The sequence below is a fragment of the Sorex fumeus genome, unplaced genomic scaffold, assembly GCF_029834395.1.
Source record: "Sorex fumeus unplaced genomic scaffold, SorFum_2.1 ptg000006l, whole genome shotgun sequence".
NCBI lineage: Eukaryota > Metazoa > Chordata > Mammalia > Eulipotyphla > Soricidae > Sorex > Sorex fumeus.
Window position 1 is genome coordinate 46,387,873 of NW_026606063.1, and position 17,918 is coordinate 46,405,790.

The 17,918-nt window shown below is 43.9% G+C and overlaps 1 protein-coding gene across 2 annotated transcripts in view; it reads left to right on the plus strand.

Moving 5' to 3' along the window:
• Positions 1–15,639: 15,639 nt before the first annotated feature.
• The window catches only part of SERTAD2 (SERTA domain containing 2), a 133,144-nt gene continuing 130,865 nt past the window's right edge, over positions 15,640–17,918 (plus strand). For both annotated transcript variants that reach the window (XM_056124889.1, XM_056124915.1), the window contains exon 1: positions 15,640–15,883. The gene's annotated coding sequence lies outside the window, so the exon portion shown is untranslated. The remainder of the gene's footprint in view (positions 15,884–17,918) is intronic.

Genomic DNA, 17,918 nt, shown 5'->3' on the forward strand with positions numbered 1-17,918 from the left:
AGAGAGGAAGAAGAAAGGAATGGAAGAAGGGAAGAACGAGAAGTGGAGAAGGGAGGGGGGAGGATGGGAGGGGGGGACAAAGCTGGAAGAACAGGCAGAGTAAGATATAGGGTGGGGAATCCCAGAACAATCTGTTTACAAAAAGACAGGCCTATGGAAATTCCGCAGAGTGAGTTTAGAGATTGAGATCTGAAATAGAAAATGACCCCAATACACACACACTCCGCGTGTGCACGCTCTGTGCATGTCACCGACTGCTGCTGTTCTGTCTCCCCTAGGGGCAACTCTCCCGGGTCTTCAATAGACACTTGGAGATTTTAGGTTTCAAAAGACCTTTTTTCAAACTCTTCCACGTGGCCTCCTTCTGTGCACGGAGTTGGTGGGGGGCGGGCGGCCGGAGACCCGCGGGACTCCGACCCCCCCCAACTCCCCCCCCCCCCCGCCCTCCCGCCTCCCGCATTGTCTGTGAGCGAAGGGAGTCCGGGGGTTCCCGGGCGCGCTCGCTCGAGGTTATTGTTCTCCTTCGCCCGCGGGGAGGAGGAGGGGTGCAACGGGGTGGGACGAGGCCACGGGGGCGCGCGTGCTGCCACCCGGGCCCGGGACGCCTTGTCCTTGGCGCCCCGCCGCTCCGCTGAGTGGGTCCAGCACCATCTGAGGCTGGGCTGGCTGCTGCCGCACGTCCCGGCCCCCGGGAGCTCGGAACCCGGAGCCCCGACCTCCACTCCCCGCTCCCCCGGGAGGCCGGGCCCGGCGCGGGCAGGAAGCCGCGGGCGTCCCGGGGCTGCGCGGGCGCTCCCAGCTTGGGGAGGGGCGAGGTGACGCACCCTGCGGGCATTAGAACACTTCACCTTCTATTTATAGCGGCTCTCTGACCGCAGACCCGCTGGCCCGCGCCCGCCGTCTCGGCAGGCAGTGCCCGGAGCCCAGAGCCCGGGGCGCAGTGATAAGGAAGCATCCACGGCCTGCGAGCCTCGGGGATGCCGAGGGCTTAGGGCCCGTCGGACCCGCGAGCTCCGGCCCGGGGAACTGGTCTCTTGTGAGTTCATAGACTATTCCCGAGAATTTGCCCCAAATGGCTAAAGATGCATACTCACTGAACTCAGGGACGGGTGTTTCTAGCTGGATGCCTGTATTGGCTGACAGAAACAAAAACAAAACAGCAAGGATTTATTTGGAGAGGAGCATATAAAGGAGGCCAAAAAAAAAAATGCACATTTCAAACAAAAGCTAAGTTTGTCTTCGGGTTTTGTTTTATTTTTAATTGTGGCTTTCCGGTTGTGACTTTATGCTTTTAGATGTACACTATTCATGTAATTATAGGTGATTAAAATAATTCTTACCTAGTCACATTAACATTTACAGTAATTAAAACAGGGAATTTTTAAACTGTAATTTATTTTCTCATAATTTGGCTGTTTGTGCTGCAGTCAACGCTAAAAAGGAAGCCTGATGATTATCTTTCATCTTGGTTTCTATTCAGTTTCACTTTCTAAACTTCAGAGTCCCCCAAGGAGACTTTAGATTAATCAAGACAGAGGGGGCGTGGGGGGGGAGTAAGAGAAAGATAGAGATAGATAGATAGATAGATAGACAGAGATTTCCCATACCTCCCCCCCATTCATACCCACACACATGCATGGCCCTCCCGTTGATCGTCGATTTGCTCGAGCGGGCCCAGTAACGTCTCCATTGGAGACTTTGTTGTTACTGTATCTGGCATATCAAATACTCTCGGTAGCTTGCTGGGCTCTCCGAGAGGGGCAGAGGAATCGAACTCGGGTCGGCCATGTTGGCCGCTTGTAAGGCGAACGCCCTACCCACTGTGCTATCGCTCCAGCCCATGCATAGCCTTCTATATTTTCAACCTATCAACGGCAAACTTTGTAGAGTATTTCCTGGAGAATGAGCCTGCACCAATAGCTAACAGTCATCCAAACTACAGCTTACCTCTAGACTCACTGGGTTTTGGTTTTGGTTTGATTCTAGCTTTGGAGTCACACATCAGGGATGCTCAAGGACTATTCCCAGGAGGTGCCCATGGGCTCTTGGCACTGCTTTGGGGTTCATATAGTGCTAGGAATTGAACCTGAGGTTCCTGCATGCAAAACGCTGAACTCTTCACTGCCTGTTAAACTGTCTTCTTGCCTCCAAGTTCATGCTTGGTATTGTACCTTCTATGGCTTTAAATGCATACAGAATGACAAAGATTGTTCTTTAAAACATACAAAGTAATTTTACTGCACTGAAAAACCTTTGTGGGGCTGAAGCGATAGCACAACTGGTAGGGCATTTACCTTGCACGTGGCAGACCCGGGTTCAAGTCCCAGCATCCAATATGGTTCCCTGAGCACTGCCAGGAGTAATTCCTGAGTGCATGAGCCAGGAGATGCACAGGTGTGACCCAAAAAGCAAAACAAAACAAAACAAAAAATACCTTTGTGTTCTGTGTAGGCCTGTTTTCTGTGCATTGTGTAGGCCTGTTTTTTAAAGTCTAGCTAACTCCCCGTATAGAATTACCATACAGGTAATTCTAAGACCACAAAATGCAAGCCAAAGTAATATATAACATGCCATTCTTGCTACAGTTGGTCTATAAAGTAATAGTATTATAACATGTTTTTTCTCTGGGGAGTACTTTGCCCCAGTACTATATACATAGTACTGTAGCACTGTGCTCCCATTGTTCATCAATTTGCTCAAGTGAGTACCAGTAACGTCTCCATTGTGAGACTTGTTGTTACTGTTGGCATATCGAATACATCATGGGGAGTTTATATACATACATATATATATATATATATATATATATATATATGGGGCTGGAGCGATAGCACAGTGGTAGGGTGTTTGCCTTGCACGCAGCCAACATGGCCGACCCGAGTTCAATTCCTCCACCCCTCTCGGAGAGCCCGGCAAGCTACCGAGAGTATTTCGCCTGCACGGCAGAGCCTGGCAAGCTCCCCGTGACGTATTCGATATGCCAAACACAGTAACAACAAAAATCTCCAATGAAGACGTTATTGGGCCCACTCAAGCAAATCGATGAACAACGGGAGGACAGTGATACAGTGACAATGATATATATATATATATATGTATATATATGTGTGTGTGTGTGTGTGTGTGTATTAAGAAAGTTAAGGAACAGCTACAATAACAATTATTACATGCATCCTAAAATACTCGATCACTCATTGGATGGTTCAACTCCCCCTGAAAGACAATTTGGCAGTAGCCACCATATTGTAAAATGCACATACCCTTGGACTCACCAGTTCCCTTCTTGGGAGTTTATGTTACAAATGCAAAACACATGTGAATTTTTTGATTATTGAAGAGTTTGCACTAACAGCTAAAAACAACACAAATGTCTGCATTCTAGATAAGCTATTATATAGCCTCGAAGAGTATTAATGCAGTGCTTTTCTGTACTGTTTGGGAAGTTTCTCCAAATCTACCTTGAAGTGAAAAAAGGCACAAAACAGTATATAATACTATCATTTATATTATAAAATGTATGCATGTATTGATATATATTCTTAAGCTATATTTATACCATATATGTGTATATAAAATAATTTTAAGACACTGCTAACAGTGCTTCCTAGGACGTATCTAGAACGCTAAGGTTGAAGAGAGCTTATTTTCATATCTATCCTATTGAATCTTTGAATTTTGTTCCATCAGCATGGATTAAATTAACTAGAAATACCATTACATTTCTCTGTAAATTTGCACACATGGGAAAGATCTCTCGCTCTTAACTTATTGAAGTTCTATATTGGGGATTATTGACATTTTAGAGAAGTTTATTGTGATGAAAGAAATCCACAAAGCTAAGCTAAGCTTTTCTTCTTGGCGTTCTTTTAACTTCACTCTACCTAATCTATGAATCATCAGAGAAACGTTTTGCCCAGTGGTTGCTGGAATTCTGTTACCAGCATTTTGAAAGAAGGCACTTTTGTTTATTATTTTTTCCCTTTGTCTCTGGGAGTTATAAATGGGAGCCATGGCAGAGTTAAAGATTACTGAGTAACTATTAAAAAAGTACTATGTTTTTATGATGTATCCATTTTATTTTGTGCCTGACTTCCACTGAAAGTGAAAGCCTTGTGATCAGAGTTCTTGTTTCCTACAATGACTTCTCTACTAAAACTTAAGAGGTTATATTTTAGAGTATTCCAGTAGGATAGCATGCACAGGGAGCTTTTAAAAGTCAAACAAAACCAGAGGCATTTGGGGTAGCTAAATCACATATAGACCCAAAATGTTAGCAATGGAGGACTCTCTGAAGAGTAGGGAGGATTATACACAGCTTAATAAGCAGGTTCTCCTAACTTTTGTTTTCCCATCATCCAATGTTTTCTGGGGTATGGTCGCATGTGGCACAATAGCAGGGGTAAAGGGTAAAGGTCGCATGTGGCACAAAAGCAGGACGCAGAGATCCCTTTTCAGTGACATAATTGTATTTAGACCCTCTGGTCCATTTCCAGTCCAGAGCATCATTATATCACCTATGACAGGCAGCCTGGACTTTCTTTTTTAAAAAATATTATCTCTTTTATTGTTCTTTTTAATGTTGTTATCACTATTCTTGGTGATGATTGCTATTTTTCTTCCATTTTTAAAAAATTTTTATTAGTGAGACACCATGAAGTACAGTTGTAGGCTTACGAATTTTTGTGCTTGGGTTTCAATTATACATTGATCAAGTACCCATCCCTTCACCAGTGCTCATTCCCCACCACCATGGATCCCAGTATCCCTCCCACCCCCCCATCTCCCCCATCCTACCCTGCCTCTGTGGCAGGGCATTCCCTTTTTGAAGAGTTTGCACTAACAGCTAAAAACAACACAAATGTCTGCATTCTAGATAAACTACTTTTCTCTCTTTTTGGGTGTTATGGTTTGCAAAAGAGACAGCCTGGACTTTCATCTGTTCTGTCCAAGAAGTGTCACAGATGTGCTACCCTTACAGTCACACAGGGACCCCACTCACTGGCTGGACTCTCCTTTTGCATTTAAAGTTTGCACTTTGGGGCAAACTTATTTCTCTTATCAAATTCATGTCTTATAGTTAAGTCTGATTGGGCTCTGATACATATAAGCACAGGAGAGAAGCATATGTGCTTTCTGTTTTCTGTTCCTGCTGTTTCATGAGCATGATTTCTAGGTACTTCTGCTCTTCTCTCTTTGAGGTCTTCCTTGATCGCATCTCTGCACTGCTTTGCGAGCTCGGACGTTAGCTTGCGGTTGCCTGAGGCATGCGCCAAACCACGCTGGCGAATTAGCTCAAGAGTTTTCGAAGATAGGCGATTTTTTGTGGCTATCTCTCTCTTGGCGTTCCTCGCACATTCATGGAGGTGCTGAACCAGTCGATCGTATTCCTCGTCAATGTTGTCAACAATGGCATCTTCCCATGTTGCCGCAATAGTACCAAAGAGTTCCCAGTTGGGGACTGGGAACATCAGCCAAGCAGCACAAATGCTGGCCGACTTTGACCGTGAGTGTGGAAAGGTAGGACTACAGCTGAATCTTACGAAGACAATGTTTATGAGAAACAGCCTCGTTCCTGACGCCCCATTCGCTCTCAATGGAACGACCATCTCCGAATGCAACAGCTATGTGTACCTAGGTCGAGAGGTCAACATGACAAATGACCTGGCACCCGAGCTGCGCAGGAGGAAGAGAGCGGCTTGGAACGCCTTCAAGAACGTCGAAGAAATAGCTAAGAGGACGAAGAACCTCCGGCTCCGGGCACATCTCTTTGATTCCACTGTTCTTCCTGCATTAACATATGCCTCAGAGACCTGGGCCCTACGCAAACAAGATGAGAACGCTATTCAGGTCTCCCAAAGAAGAATAGAAAGAGCTATGCTTGGAATATCACGTTTCACTCAAATGAGAGAACGAATCCGGAGTTCTGACATCCGTCGACGATCAAGAATCAGAGACGCTGTCTCATTTGCCAAGGTGTCGAAAATCAGATGGGCTGGTCACATAATGAGATTTAAAGACGACCGCTGGACTAGAGCTGTTACTGACTGGATTCCACGGGATGTCAAAAGACCGCGTGGCCGCCCACCTACCAGATGGTCAGACTTCTTCGTCAAGATCATGAACGATCGGTTTGAGGCTCTTCATGTTCCCGGAGCGAACAGATGCCATTGGGCTACACTAGCACCCGACAGGGACAAATGGAGATGTTACTGGCGCCCGCTCAAGCAAATCGATGACTAACGGGAAGTTAAGTGATTAAGTGATTTCTAGGTATCTCTGCGTTTGAGAACCTCGCCAGTAGTTTGTCCTCTCTGCTTGAGGATGTGGAGCAGTGAACGTGCTGAGTGATCATGCCTCCCATTTAGGCCTGGTTTCGAACACAGGAACGGTCAATGGCATTCTAAAAACACAGGTAGCTCTGGAAGCATTTCTATCCTTTCTTACTCTTGATACTTCCTTATATCAACCGACCGCAGATGGGAAAGTGAAGACACAAGGGAAAGGATTATAGCATACATACAGTTCCTTTTTCTTTTAGTGCTCCCTGCAGATTGCCACCTTGAAGCATAATGTTGGTGGCAGGTGCACATATCTAGAAGGGAAATAAAAGTTATTGAGTTTTTTTGGGTGGTGCCCCCTCCTGCTATTCTGTAAAAATGAATTACATATTCCATACGCAAGTTATGGAATATGAGTGATTTAAGTGATGGCATATAAGTTAAATACTCATACTTGTATTAAAATGGACCTTGCATAAAATTTTAAAAAATGAATGCTACATTTAGAGCAAATAATTTCAATTATTTTTGCTTCCTTGGATGACATTAAGTAACAGTAATGGCACAAATTCCAGTAACACAAGTTGAGAGAGGATACTTCTTATAAAAGGGGGAAACTTTATATTCAGTGATAAGATCAGCAGTTTACTGTGGGTCCCACAAATGTTTCCTAATCCTTGGCTTTTGTTGCCTTGTAGCTTATGAAAACTCAGGCCTTTATTACTGTTGTCTCTACTATGAATCTATTTTGAGAACTGGAAGTCAAGAGCTGACTCTTCTTTATTTATAAAATATCCATACCCCAAGGGAATGGAGAGGAGTATAGAAAAGCAGGGAATGGGGCAATGTCTTTTAAAATACTACTCCTTATACTAGATATGAAATCAGAGCAAAACCTAGCAATTGTGAAATCCTTAAAGATAAGGACTTGCTAGCTTTCCCCTTGTTTACCAGGGTGCTTTGCGAGAGTAGATATTACTTAGCCAGTTTTTTTTCCCCATTAAATTTCAAATGCTCTTTCATCATGCTGTTCCAGTTCTCAACAACACCTTCAGAAGCTTCCTGTGGCCTTATCTCATGAGTTAAAATTGTTTTGTTGTGGTTTTGGGGACACACCTGGCAGTGCTTAGGGCTCACTCCTGCCTCTGTGCTCAGGGATCACTCCTGGTGGTGCTGGAGTTGGGGAACCATTTCTAGTGCCAGGTTGAATGCAGGCTGACACAGGCAAGGCAAGCACCTACCCTTTGGATCTTGCTGGCCCTGATCTGAATCTCTTTAAGAGTCATTTAAAGTTCTGTATTCAGGGCTCAATCTCCTTTTCCAAAGACATCTCCCTTGATGCCCTAGAACTCACTAATTGTTGGAGAAATGTGGAATGGTTGGATTATACAGCTCCCAGAAGTTACTGAAACTACATATGGTGAAATCCTTAGACATTTTAGCATTAAATTTGTGAAACAAGGGCAGGCTAACACAGATGGCCTTTAAGGTAGCTAGTGATGAGTGTCATACACCCTCTCTGAGAATCATAAAATATGTAAGCCTGAGAACAATCATCTCTGCAACATCACATTCCAGCTTTCACAGAACTTAGGGATCCAAATCCTGGCAGTGAGCTACAGCAGCTGTTGTTGCTCAGACCAATAGAAAGGTGTGCAGGCTTGGGGTCTCCTGGTCTGCCCTATTGGCACATCTTACCAGGACTCAGGCAAGCTCCTGTAATGTGGAAGTTTGAAGCTCATAAAATCATATTCATTACTAAAAGTCAGAATTTTTAGCATGTTAGGGAAGAGTAAGGAAAGTTGGGCAGAACACAGGCTTTTAAGACTATATAATCCACATAGGAACTATTCTCAGTATACCTTTGTGGGAAACAAAAGCATATGCAAGGTGTGCGCTGGTAGAACATCCATAATCTAACAGGGCTGGGAGAAACTTCAAATATTATCACAATTCATTTTCTTCCTTAGGTTTAGATAACTTAAATCTCTATAGTTAATTACTTATTATCTTTATTTAACTTCTCCCTGTTAGTCAACATTAATTGTTTTTGTCCGTTTAAGTGAGGGGATCGAATCTCAGGCTTCTCATTTGTGACACAAGGATCTCTACCATGGTGCTCCATCCCCAGGGTTCTGTCACAATCCCAAGTTGGAGTCAAATTTAAAAGGACTTTGTATGCAGTTATGTTCGGATATTTTCAACTTAGAAATGGGAAGTGATGTGTATCAGAGTGGGGAGACTTTGCTGTGCGTCTCTGCTGCTCCAGAACCAGAATTTCTCCCCACCTAGCCTGAAAAGAAAACTTACAACCAGATGTAAGTATAATAAATATGTAGGGGGAGGGGGGAATAATTCATGGAGCAAGAGTTGCATGGAGCAGGAGACTGACCGCTGATGCATTGTATTAGATATTGGGGGTCTACAGAAAGGGAGTCAGTTTTCACCTGAGTGAAAACCTGCTACAACTTCCTATGAAAACTGGAAGAAAATATTTGAGTGAGAAGAGAGTTGTAACAGAACCTTTCTTCTCCTTCCCTCAAAATGAACCCATTAGAGCAGAAATGAAAACCACATTGATGCATACTGTAATGAAAGACATTCCGAGGCTGGGGGGCTTATGTGATTCTGTTCTGATTTTCACCTTTTTTCCCCTTGTAAAACATCGAAAAGATGTATTCATGTTGCAAGATGTAGCCTTCAAGCATTAGTTCCCAAAGCTGGACATTATTCTAAAACAGCAACTACCTTATTTCTTCGTGGCACTGCTGATGGATATACATTGTAGTGGCCTCCAATATGCTGTTTCCTCAGGTGAACACCCAAAATCCTGCCCTCTATGGCACAGGGCAGAGTTTCATAGGAGGTCAAATACCAGGAGTTTGAACTGCTGAGTCACCAGGAAAGACAGTTCATGTTTCATTGAGTATCACTAGATAATCCCCAAATAATTATACTAGGATTTTTTTGCAGGACTGTGAAGACTGAGAGTTCACACTTCCATCCTACCCAACACTTAGTATTATCCAATAGTCACAGTTTTGCTTATTTAATGGATATTAAAAAAGTGACTTTCTGATAGGAATTTATCTCATAAGTAAGGTTGTGAATATTTTTGTCTACTTAATAGTCTCTCCAGGTTCCATTTTGTAATATGCCAGTTTATTTTCTTTGTGTATTTTCCTGTTGTATTTCCTGTGTTATTTTATTCAATAATTTTCAGGAATTCCTAGGATATTCTAGATATTAATCTCTTGCTGGCATTACCTTTGGAAAAAGCTCTCAATCTATCAACTCTCTTGTCTGTTTATTTCTTGTTTGAACAGAAATCCAACTATTTTTTGGTTTGAGGACAACACCCAGCTGTGCTCAGGTCTTACTTATAGCTTCATGCTCAGGAATCACCATTGTCAAGCACTTTAAACCTTGTACTCTCTCTCTGGTCTCAGAAATGATAGTCAAATTCATCATTCTTTTGGTCTTATAGATTATTCTTTCAGTCTTATTTGAGAAGTCTTTTCCTAGCCTAAGATTACAAAATTATTCTATTTTTAATTTCTATTCACTTTTTAATTTTCCATTTTCTTTTAAAAGTATTAAAAAATCCATCAAGAGCTCATTTTTCATATGATATCAGGTATAGGCACGTCATTTTTTCCCCTTGATGAAGTAATTTCCCCAACAAACTTCTGTGTCAGGTTGGAGTCTTATGGAGTTTTGTTCTCAAGCTTTTGTGCCCCCCCACCCCATAGAGTTACATACTTATGCCCTTTGCCATGTGATTTTATAGCACTTTCCACTATTGATGTTGGACTTAATCTCGGGAACTTTTTTTAAACCAATAACTGAGAATGTTAGAATATATGTCGACTCAGGAACATCCATTGATATTTGAATGATTTGACTTCATCTCTTGAGCTTCTGTCATGGCCATAATAAGACATGTGGTAAGATATGAACTTAACCGGTGTATTGGTGCCAAGATCTGCTGAATTCAGTGGAGTTCATTCAAGTCTGGACAAGCCTAGATGTGATCAGCTCAAATGTTCACACACAGACTTACAAGGGAGAAAAAAACAAAGGCTGCTCTAAGCCACTGATATATTGGGGATATTTTTACATACTAGGGTTATGCAACCACAGTTGACTACCTCAGCATTCCCATATACATGTGTGATGTTACCTTATCATGTACCATATTCTCAAAGATAAGTAAGTTTCTTCTGTTCTATCCCACTGTTCAATATATTGGTTACTGTAACATCTAACATGTTATCATATCTAATATGTTACTAATTGGTAAGATAGATAATCTTCCCCTTTCTGATTTCATTTTTTTAAAAAAACTTGGGTATGCAGGAATTTAGTCTTCTGTGGGTATTTTCAAGATATTTAGATTCTTAAATCCTTAGCCAAGTTTGAATGGATAAGTCATATTGAGCTTATGAGTAAACTTAAGAGATTGTTGACAACTTAATATTACATCATTCTGTCCACAAACATAATGAATACCCCATATGAGTTTTCTTTGAAGTTTTTTGTTTGTTTGTTTTGGAGACACACTCAGCCATGCTCAGGGCTTACTCCTACCTCTGGGCACAGGTATCACTCTTGTTGGGTCTTGGGAAACCATATGGGATGTCAAGGATTAAACCCAGGTTAGCTGCATGCAAAGCAAGCACCTACCTATTGTATGATCACTCTGGTCCCTCCTTTGAAGTCTTTTAATAGAATTAATCTTTCATATCCATATTGCTTCATGTTAGTTTCTGAAGACTTTAAGTTTTGTTGCTACTGGAAATAGTATCTTTTCTCCTTGATTCGATTCCTCCGCCCCTCTCGGAGAGCCCGGCAAGCTACCGAGAGTATCTTGCCAGCACGGCAGAGCCTGGCAAGCTCCCCGCGACGTATTCGATATGCCAGACACAGTAACAACAAAGACTCCAATGGAGACTTGTTACTGAGCCCGCTCGAGCAAATCGAAGATCAACGGGAGGACCTTTACTTACTTTACTCCTTGATTGTCAGTGTTATCACGTAGTACTTTTGACTTTTACTAATTTATTTTGTATTTAGTAATATGTTGTATCAATTTTATTTAGGTTTACCTTTAAGTAACAATGACCACATACACACACATCCTAATATAACAGTAGCACAAAAAAAAAGTTGTTTTTTATAGAATAAAATCTAGGTAGCTACTTCAGGTACTGGGATATTGCTCTGTCTTATCCTCCTGTCTTATTGCTCTACCATATGTGTCCTCCATACGTAAGGTCTACTCATGGTCTAAAATGATTGAAGAAATGTCAACCATCATTTTTCATTTTAGATAGCAGGAAAGGGTTAGGCCCATCTTACCCTTAAGAATGTATTACACCAATTCTGCTTTTATCTTTTGTTTTGTTTTGTTTTGGGGCCATATATGGCAATGCTCAGGAATTATTCCTGGCTTTGCACTCAGAAATCACTCCTGGTAGTGCTTGGGAGAACCATATAGGATGCTGGGAATTGAACCCTAGTGGACTACATGCAAGGAAAGCTCCCTATCTGCTGTACTATCCCTCCAGCCCTCAATTCTTCTTTTAATCATTGCCTAGAAAGTGACAATGCTCTGTAAAGAGGAAAATCTAGCAAATGTCTTTATTGTGGTTGGCCAGGTACCTTCTTGTTTAAAGAAAAAGTGAAAGAAGAGAAATGTAGAAACACATGCTGTTCACTTTATTTTTCTTATTATTTTTGAATAGCTTATTATTTCTACTGAGTGTTACATGTGATTATTCGGTTTTATCTCTTTCTGTTTATTTCTTCCTAAGTTGTTATACATATATAAATATATATATATATATATATATGTATGTATTTTCTTCAGTGTCAGGAGTTGAGTCAAGGATCATACACATACAAGGCTTTACCATGGTATAACCTCCCCAGCTCCTAAATTCTTAATTTCATCTTTCTTTTACAAATCTTATTCATTTACAGAACTTACGGTATTATGTTAAGCATGATGCCTGTAGACAAGAAAGGGAAGTGATTACAAAAACGAGAAATGGAAAATATAAGAGAAAAGACATACGTGTGGGGGAAAGAGAAAAAGAAGGAATAAATCAGGACACTCAATTTTTCAAAAGAAATGAACAAACAGGAGCCCTCAAATTAAATATTTGATATGTTAATATGTATTCAAGCCACCTAAAATATCTGTTTGGAAAAAAAGCCCATGTCTAGTTTCAGCCTCCAGAAACCATGATTCAATAGAACTGAGAGGCGACGTGAAAATCTGGGTGGGTCTTAGGGAACCATTTAAGAACTACTGGAAGAGGGAGTGCACAGACTTTGAAAATGACACATGGTAGAGATTGGAGATATGCCAATAAAAACTAACAAGGCTCAACTTCTGCCACAAGATGCTAACCCTGGGTATTTGGAGGTGTTCTAAAAGATGCAAGTCTATATCTAGGTGCAAAATCTTTTCTGCTATTAGGGCCCTCCTCAGTAAGTGAGCTAACACTCACCTTTGAGTGAGCCATAAAGTGACCTCACAGTGGAATGAGAGCTTTCCAAGATGGATCAGATACATCTATAATGTAGCACAATAATCCTCCTTGTAATAGAGCTGATTTTCCCCAGATAAGAAATCTAGTTTGGGACTGTAGTGATAGTACAGTGGGTAGGGTGTTTGCCTTGCATGTGACTGACCCAGGTTGGATTCCCAGCATCCCATATGGTCCCCTGAGCACCGCCAGAAGTAATTCCTGAGTCCAAAGCCAGGAATAATCTCTGTGCATCGCCAGGTGTGACCCAAAAAGAAAAAAAATCTAGTTTGTTTGGAAATTACTTTTTGTCTTTTTGTTTTTAGTCACACCCAGAGGTGCTCAGAGCTTACTCCTGGATCTGGATTCAGGTATCACTGCAGGTTGGGATGGGAGGTGGGGTGTTTTTCTTTCAAGTCCTACTACTGTACTGTCTCTCCAGCTCCTAGTTTGTATAAATTATCACAGGATCACCTGGCTTAAGTTGTTCACCTCCTGCAGATCACCATGTCATGGAGGCAGGACTCTGAGCTTGCACTGCCAAATTCAGAATGGAAGTTTGAAAACACCAAGGGGTAATATATGCACAAGCTGGGTGCTTAAAGGAAATCTGCAGTTCAGCCTGTTTTCGTAGGTGGACCCAGGACTGCAGGCTGAAATATCAGAACTGGGCTAACTGAGAAAGGGAAGTGATAAGCGATGTTAGACTGTGTGTCACACAAAGGCTACGGAAAACAACCCCTGTCCTAAAGATAGTACATTAAGGGGAAATCTCAGTATGACTAGTGTTCACTTCTCACTTAGTATTGCTCCTCTGAATTCCAGAGCGTCTACAGGCTTCAATCCTGTAATTATGGGGGGGGGGGGGGGAAATTATGTTGTTACTTCTATATGAACCTTAGGTTACTACAGTTTACACTTCTGTAGAGAATGGATATTGGGTATTCCAAGTGGGTTTGAGATTGTCTTTTTGCAAGGATGCGATATACAATTTGGCTTTCTTTGGTTTCTTGATAGGAAGCAATTGTGGTCAATTTCAGACTAGGTGCAGAAATCCACTTTGTGGAAAAGAGGGTTGAGTTTTGCCTGAATCTATGCTTTTGTAGGTGACTGCAGTTATTTCCAAGTACATGAGAAGGATCTGCTAGATCAGAAGGCATGGCTTCAGGGACTGAGTAGCAAGTGGATCAAATGGTGAGCGCTCCGGAGCTTTGCAGTCAGGGTACAAGGTGAGTAGAGAGAGCAAAGAGATTATTAGAATGGAGGGGAGAGGGGGTTGGAGGCGTATATAGGTATTACAAAAGCAAAGCCAACTGCTTCGCTCATGCCAGGTTAAGAAGTGCCTTTTCCAGAAACTCAATAAAGAAATGGTATGTATTCAGGAGCTGTTTCAACCTGTCCACACCCTACACCGATTTCCTCGGAAAACAGACTAGCAGGGAGGCGAATGCCACCGCCAAGCCTCAGGTCTCTGGCATTTTCAGCTCTCTCACATCCCAGAGCACAGCTCCACGAGCTGTCTCCGCGTGCGGGCACTGCATGGACCTGGGGCAAAGTTTTGATCTGACCCGCTCCGAATCTGGTGGTTCCTGAGGAGGAGTGGGGTGAGTTTCAGGGACTCCCTGGCAGCTCCAGGCAGAGGCTGAGCAGCGGCCGCTACCGCCGCAGCCCCAGCCTGCAAGCTGAGTGAGGAGCCAGCCTCCGCCGCCGCCTCCTCCTGCAGGCACGGAGTCGGCAGCACAGCCAGTCCCTATCGCTGTCACGCCGCCAAGCAGCGCGGCCTCTCTGCCGGCCACCCCAGCCCCCCGCCCCTTGAGCGCACGGTCCCAGCCCTCACACTGTTATTTGCATGACTGACCCAAACCGGGCGGAGGGAGGACACGGCGGCCCGAGGGAGGGGAGGGCGTTGGCCCGCCCACCTCCTCCCTCTGGCTTGCTGCGGCACTTTCTCCTCCTCATTGGTCGCTTGCCTACGTCCATCATCTCCATGAGGCTGTCGGATTGGTAGAAGGCGCACTTCTGGAGCGAGGAAGGCAGAGTGACTCCGCCGGTCTCTCGCGCTTCATCTTTTCCCTCCACCCCCCACTTCAACGTCCACCCACCTCTCCCCACCCCCCCACTCCACTTCCCCCGCCCCGTTCGCGGCAGTGTCCTTAGAAGACTCATTGGGCCAGGGGGGAAGCCACCCGCTTATGGAGTCGCTCCGTCATTGGCCGACGCCCACGCCCATCCGAGCGGCGGGTTCTGCCATTGGGTACCGGGGCTCCGTTCCCCGCCCCCCAACGCCTGGCCCTCCCCATCGCCACCTCCCCTCCCAGCTCTTCCACTGCCCGCTTTCCCCGCCCGTCCCCGCCGCATCTACCCTGTCCAGTTGGGCGGGGACTGCCGTACGACTCTGTAAAGTCTGTGAGTCACTGCACAACCCATCAATCCAATTAAATGTCTTGAGCGAGCCGAGCAGGCGGTGCTGCCGCCGCCGCCGATCGCCCCGCCGCGGCCGCCCCAGTTCGCAGCGCCCCTCTGATCCATGGCTGTCTGTCTGTACTTGTTACAGTGTAACCTCCTCCTCCTCCTCCACCTCCTCCTCCTCTTCTTTCTCCTCCAGAGCCGCTGCAACTTCCCCTCAGCCAGCCGCCTCTGCTTGGGGACTGCAAAGGCATGGGATAGACCCAGAGCCACTTCTCTCGATCACCCCTCCAGCCCTCGTCCGTTTTCCCCCGCTTTCAATTAAAGTCTGTTCCTCCCTCCTAGTCGTTTTAGAGGTTTGTTGGTCAGTCTAGTACCTTACCCGCATTTCATTTTTTCCTGCCTGGGGCAGGGGGTGGGGGTGTCGCAGGCACCGGGGATTTATTTGGGGGGAGACTGTTGCCCACTTCCCCCTACCAATTTCTCCCCCTCCCTTTTCGGCGGTGACTTGATTTCCCCGCTCCTTTCCACTCCCACTCCTCGAACTCACCGTCCTGCACTCGAGTGACGCACCGACACCCCCCGCCCACAGCCCAGACGTTCCCTCCCTTGCTGCCACCCCGACCCGTCTTGGAGCTGGACCGGGTGCCGACTCGCAGAAGGGTGAGTACCGTGTTGGGTTTTATTTTATTTTATTTTGTTTTTTGGAGGGGAGTGGGATTCTGGGAAAATGTTGTAGCTGGTCCACTTTGGGAAGGGCAAGGGATCACTGGGCTGAAGGGTCCTGGTCCGGCGTGGATTTGAGGTGGCGACCGCCTCCCTCCCTCGTTCCTTCTTCCCCCGCCCCTCGACTCCTTATTCTCCAGGCTTGCTGTATTTCTAGGTATTGCCTGCCTTCCACCATCGGGGCATTATACTGCTGATATAATAACTGGTAATGGAACGCTTTCTGCCTTTGGGATGCATAGTGAGTGTTCCTAGTCAGCGAAGGGATTTGATAGGCTCAATGACCTGCGAAAAGTGTAAAACGGCTAATGGGTACATAATTCCTCCAAATCTGAGTCAAACTTTTATTCAATAAAGGCAAATTTGGATGTGTGGCAATAGGGCAAAGGGAGAGAGGTTGCCTAAAATGGCATGACTTTATGTATATGTAAATTTTAAAATAGCTTTATGGGTTCCCTTTTGGAGAAAAAAAAGTGAATTAATTCAGTATTAAAGTGGAGGTCACGAAGTCTTCGAACCTGTTGGAGGAAAGCAAGATAAAATGGAAATCCAGCTTGACACTTCATCTTTCCCTTACCTCAGTCAAGCATGAATTACAAAACATTTTTTTTTATGTCCCAGACACAGAGGGTATGTTAAGGATAAGTATAAATTGTTTTCCTTTGCTATGCGTCTTTGTATACTTGATTGCTCTCAAACAGTATTATGCTATATAGCATTCCATAAAAAATTGATTTGGTTTCTTGGTTGTCAGAAGCTCAGAAGTGCACATCCCTGTTCCTGTATGCTTTAGGAGAATCTTGTCTTTTGCATCTTTGATATTTGAGATAAAAGTATAAATTAGGAGACATAGCTGCTCTTGAATAGATTTCTGAAGTCACTTTTGAGAATTCAGCCTACTTAAAATGGGATGATTCTTTCTGAATCAGGTTCTGGGCTGGTTGTCCACACGATTCCAATTAGGCCAAACCAAACATGTTTTGAAATAATAAAGTACAGGAAAGACCTCTTAGTAGTTCATTCTCTCCTTTCCTTTCAGACTAACCAGAATAAGTTGTTACTAAATTTAATTTTAAAGAATAGATTGTTCCTGTACTGAAATCTGCCAAGTGTCTACAGAAAGATTTCTTTTTAAAGAACAGAAATGTGTTTATGATCTTCTCAAAGTAGTAAAGTTGACTCAACTGTAAATGCTATGGTAAGGAAATGCTTGGCCTAAGCCCCCAGAATTTGCAGAGTGTTTCGGGAAGAAACACTTACACAAGGTTTTTGTTTTTGAGTGATCTAATACGTTTTATCATGAGGCTCTTTGCATAAGTGTAAGACGGAAACATTTGGTTGCCCTAGAGTTTGAATCTTGCTGTGTCCCTTGATGACTGCCCCATCTTGGGCAAGTTTCCAACCTCCCCTATGCTGGTTTTCTCCTGGATATGGGAAGGTTTCTCCTCAAAGAGTTGCCTTGAAGATCAGTGTGAGAGTGCCTCACTGATCACAGAGCACTGGGGTGTCAGTGACCCGTGTCACCAAAGAACCAGGAGAGAAGGTCAGGTGTGGTAGTGAAAGGCGCCTCCAGAATGAAACACTGAGTTCTAGTCCATGCGGTTACTCCTGTCGTCATTGTGATTTTTGGTCAAGTTAACTTCAGATTCCTCATCTGTAAAGTGGAAATAACAGAAGTACCTGTTTCATAGAATTATTGTGAAGTTGGAATTTGTTAAAATATGCGATGATCATGGTGAGTGTTTGGTATATCCTTTCCACAGTAATTCTGTGTTAACCTCATAGGTCTTGAAGCATGGGTAATTATATTTTTTTAGAAGCAAGATTTTTGTAAGGATAATAAAGGACTCAAGGTCAGAGAGATAAGTACAGTGCACATGACCTATCCAGGTTTAATTCTCCAGCACCCTGATTCAGTTCCATGAGCCCCATCAGGAGTGATCCCTGAGTGCTGAGCCAGGAATAAGCTCTG